The following is a 4,462-nucleotide window of genomic DNA, read 5'->3' as shown; positions in this document are numbered from 1 at the left end:
CTTGTCGAGCAGGACATCTTGTGTTTCGTTTTGTTTTAGTGGTGGGGATGGTCATTGTATTTAGACTTTATACGGCCTGGGTTACCCAGCTCACAACAGAAACACCTGCACCAAATTAATTTGTTGTAGCACATTAATTATCTCATAGCTTCTATTTAGGCTGCAGCTGTTGCTATTATGTTAATAATAATTTTTACCACCACTGTATACAACAGGTTACGGAAAGAATAGAGACATCTCTCTCTTTTTTGGGGGGGGCTCCCCCCTGTCATTTTCATGTTTCAATGTCAGAAGGGAAGACTGAAAGAAAATCAGGCGAATTAAGCCCCCAACGCGCACTGTAATTTTCTACTTCTGAGCGGATTTGTAAGAGAATGGCTGGGTGAAGTTACAGAGCATCACCCCCCACACAAAGATGGCGCGTGCAGAATTTGTGAGAGCGAAGAGGAAGGAGAGGCAGGAGAGGGGGGACGGAACACTGCAGTGCTGGGGTGGTGAGTGTTTGGCAAGGGGGCGGGGAAGATGCTGCAGTTTTCATGAAATAATAAGGTTGGGGGGGTAAAGAAATACAAAGAGTGGGTTTCTCATTGTTTGTAAAATATCAACACAGATGAATTCTGTCTTCGGTTGGTTCATGCTTTTCATTCAGCACAGCAGGGATGTTCTTAAGAAGTTGCCCTCTGCGAAATTTCACTAAATGGGAACCGTGGACCCTGCATGATGGGATTATAACCACAGCAGCCACTCCTCTTACATAATTTTTTTGTTTAAGATCCAGTAAGACCCCCTGTTTTTAATATATATATTGTAAATCAATAGGCACGTATGTGTCGATAAACTGAGGGTTCGCGTCAGCCCCCCCCCTGCACCCCCATAGCCTGGTGCAAGCTAAACAAAAAACGGTGTGGTGTCCCTTCTGTAGATCTCAATGGATTCAAAAACAATATGAAAATTTTGCTGACAAGAACATGTCTGCTGCCTGCAGTCCCTGCAATAGCTCACCATGTTGCCTACTAACCGAAAGATCAAAAATTATCGATTTCATGGCGCTGCGTGCTCTGGAAAAGAAAAGCTACTTTAAAATTTGCATTGTTTAAGACATCATTTAAAAGAAAAGAATCACACCCCCACCCCCAAACACTTTGGGATGTGAAAATGGCTTGTTTTCACCTCCTTCATGATTTGCTATAATTCTATTATTTTTAGCAGCTGGAGTCCAGAAATGATTTTTTTTTTCCGACGAATTTAGGATTTTGCCGCAGTGTACATCTGCAGTCCCAGAATCCTCCGGTAAGTTAATCCTTCCTGCGACGGGAAACGCCTTTAACCTTCTTGTGAATGAAATACCTGCAACCATTTTGAAAATTTTAATAGAGGGGCTGTGTGTGTGTCAGCGTATGTGTGTGTGTGTATTTTTGCACGCGTGTGGGCATTAGGGGGTAGGTATGTTAAAGCATGCTTTTTTCAGTGCCACGGCGGTATCTGTTAGTTCTGAGAAAGGGACGTAGCCCTCCATGTCCTTTACCTGTGACCACGAGTCGTCGTTGCTCCCGCATCCCACTTCCTATGGTAGCCATGAAGACGGTAAACCAAGGAAGGCCCGGAGTACACACAACTTCAAGCGTGAAGGATGGTGCCGGCGTAACTAAAGGACCAGGCCACGGGCACCTCCATGTCCGGCACCTCCTGCCACCTGCACGATCTCTCTGCGGTTGTACGCGCGCTGTGAGCTTTCCACAGTGGCTCTCCGCGGAATCTGCCCAGTGGGTTACTGGACGGCTTCTGTGTGGGGGAATAAGCCACTCAGTCTGAGCAGAGGTATTTACAACTGCTTAGCCTGTTCAACTGGAAATTAACAAAAAGATGACACACCCCTGACATGATGTTTTACAAATCAAAAGTCTGGATCCATAAATAGACCACTTGATGAACACAGAATGAAAAGCTGATTGTGATAATTTTTTTGGGGGGGGGGCTGGTGTTTCCACGTTATCAGAAAGAAATTATTCTTAACAAGTCTTAGGGAGCCAGCATTGGCTGTTTCTGAGGGCATGGAATATTGTTCTGCGCAGCATCTCTGCTGGAAAAGAATTCTTCCTTCCCAGGGGGATTGGGATGGAATCCAATGTGGACCACGCCCTAATTTCAGTTTGTTTTCCCATCATTTCTGCCTATTGTCAAATAGATTTAACTGACAATTACAGTTTTACTTTATATGAAGGCATTAATCAAAAGAAGCAGTCATCAGCTGTCCTCAAAAGGACGCTCATTACTTCAGGTATGCAGTAAATGTTTAATAATGGATTTGTTAGAGCTATGTATCTGAAATGCAGAAGGACCAATGCTTGCTTATTAATGTTTCTGCCCAGAGTGCAAATACAAGCTGAGCGAGGGAGTATGTGTGTGTGTATGTGTGTGTGTGTGTGTGTGTGTATGTGTGTGTGCATGTGTATGTAAGTGTGTGTGTTTGCTTTTTTAGGCAACGAATTATTTTTATGACAAACCCATTGGGTTGACTCTTGAAAGAAAGGGTGTAAGAAAGAAATCAAATGTCATTTTTGTGATGTGTGTTACCTAGGGTCAGTTGTTTCAGCATTAATTCATAAAGCCACTTTGCTCATTAGTTACTTATTTCAAATTAGCTCTCACAGTACTAGCTTTCTTTATTAGGTATTTTAATGGCATCCTTCTTTCTGGCTTAATGACAGTGTTTGTTTTAATTTCACAGAAGTGTGTGTGTGTGTGTGTGTGTGTGTGTGTGTGTGTGTGTGTGACAAAATATGGAACACTTTTATGGGAGAAGTGAACAAAAATCCTGAGAAATTTTACAATTCAGCTGACTGGTTTCAAGGCGAGCCACCTGGCCGTTTCTCCAGCAGAGTTACCCTCGGTGAGAAAGGCAGCACTCTGCAGAGCTGGAAAATCTACCTTTTCTCTGAAACAGGTTTTCTGGGAATTATTAGTAGGGATGGTGACTTTTAATTCTAAGCTGGGAGTGACATGCCTGAATTATGTGCTTTATTTGGACACCTGGCTAGAGAAATATAAATATAAGGGAGTCTTTATCTTGTAGGTCTTTCAGTGGTGCACACATTTCTTAACTGGTTTTAATAGTGTGCACCCCCCGCCTCTTTTAAGCAAAAATGGGACACAGAAAAAGCAAGTGTCTAAGAAAAAAGAAAAGAAAAGAAAGGAAGGAAGGAAAACCTCTGGTTGTGGTGAAGTCTGTTATCTAATTTTAAAAGCAGGGCTTTAATCAAGTCCACCAAACAGTCTTTAATTCCAAATCTGACAATTAAAATTAGGGGTCGATAGCTGCGCCCAGCACCTGTACTGCTTTGATAAAATACCGTTTCCTGTCCCATCTCTCTGAGTTATGGCCGGCCAGGTCAGCCTCAGCCAGCCCCGCGTTTATTCTCCAGAAATCCTAGCAGAGATGCAGAAGGGAAAGGTCTAGACGGTGGCCCCTTAATGGTGGACTGTGGTGGTTCACAGAGCTACGGTGATATATCTTTGAGATAGAAAAATGAGTCGTTTAAAAACTAAGCTGGCCCTCCAGCATTAGCCCTGCCTCAGTACCTGCACATAAGGGCCCATTGTTTGCTTGCGTTAATTACAGGGCTGGGATGAAAGAAGGCGGTGGGGCAACTTTCACTGTTGCCATTGTTTGGGAAGAAACATAAGCACACAATAATAGACAGCGACAGCCAAGCCACCCCAACCGCTCCAGTTTTGACAAGAGCCTGCCATTCGTGCAGGACAGCAACAGAGCCATTTCCAAGAGAAGACCCAACGTCAGCCTATTGTAATGATTCAGTTTAAAAAAAAAATGCTCTCAGAGGATACAAAGTTAGTTTAGAAAGACAACACTCGAGTTTCTCAAACAATCCAGTTAAGACTGCAGTCCCTGGAGGAAGTGCCCACGCCTTGCTCTGTGTACGCTGACCCAGTGGGTCCAGGTAAGAAGGGGTTTGTAGGAATCAGGCTGGTGAGCAGCGCTCTGGAGCCGAACCACCTGTTCCAGGTAGGTGTCAGCAGGCACTCCTGTGGACGACACCTGCCTCCTAGGGTGGGGAGGGAAGGTGGCTGGGTGCTGCAGGAAGGGGAGCTGGACATCTCTGTAAACAGTCAAGTGTGGTGGGGTCGAACTGTAGCTCAAGGGTGTGGCGCCTGGCGCACCCGAGAGGAGCCAGGCTCGGTCTCGAACTTGCGCCCTCCGGGGCCGCGCTCCACCCTGCCCGCAGAGGCGGCCGGCACTCCATCCCTCTGGTCTTCTCCGGAGCTGCGCCCAGGCCACGCCCCGGCCCGGCCCCTCCCTGCTGCGCACGCGCAGAGCGGCCCAGGCCGGCGGGGACTACTTTCCGCGGCCCGCCCGCGCCCCGCCCCTCGTGCTCGCGGCGGAACGCTCCGCGCCGAGCGGCGGCGGCCGGAGACGGCGGCGGAGGAGGCGGCGGCGGCGGCG

The 4,462-nt window shown here is 46.8% G+C and overlaps 1 long non-coding RNA gene across 2 annotated transcripts; it reads left to right on the top strand.

The window, feature by feature from the left end:
* Positions 1-278: 278 nt before the first annotated feature.
* LOC311581184 lies at positions 279-1,596 on the top strand. Of its 2 annotated transcripts, none has more exons than XR_014773683.1 (3): positions 279-494; positions 1,250-1,290; positions 1,469-1,596. It is a non-coding gene; the product is annotated as an uncharacterized lncRNA (long non-coding RNA). The 2 variants fall into 2 exon arrangements; XR_014773684.1 differs by having other exon boundaries at positions 1,207-1,290.
* Positions 1,597-4,462: the final 2,866 nt, after the last annotated feature.

Source organism: Acomys minous (assembly GCF_964271855.1).
Source record: "Acomys minous genome assembly, chromosome: 13".
In the NCBI taxonomy this organism is placed as follows: Eukaryota; Metazoa; Chordata; class Mammalia; order Rodentia; family Muridae; genus Acomys; species Acomys minous.
The sequence above is the reverse complement of the archived record's forward strand: the minus strand, read 5'-3'. Positions and strand labels throughout refer to the sequence as shown.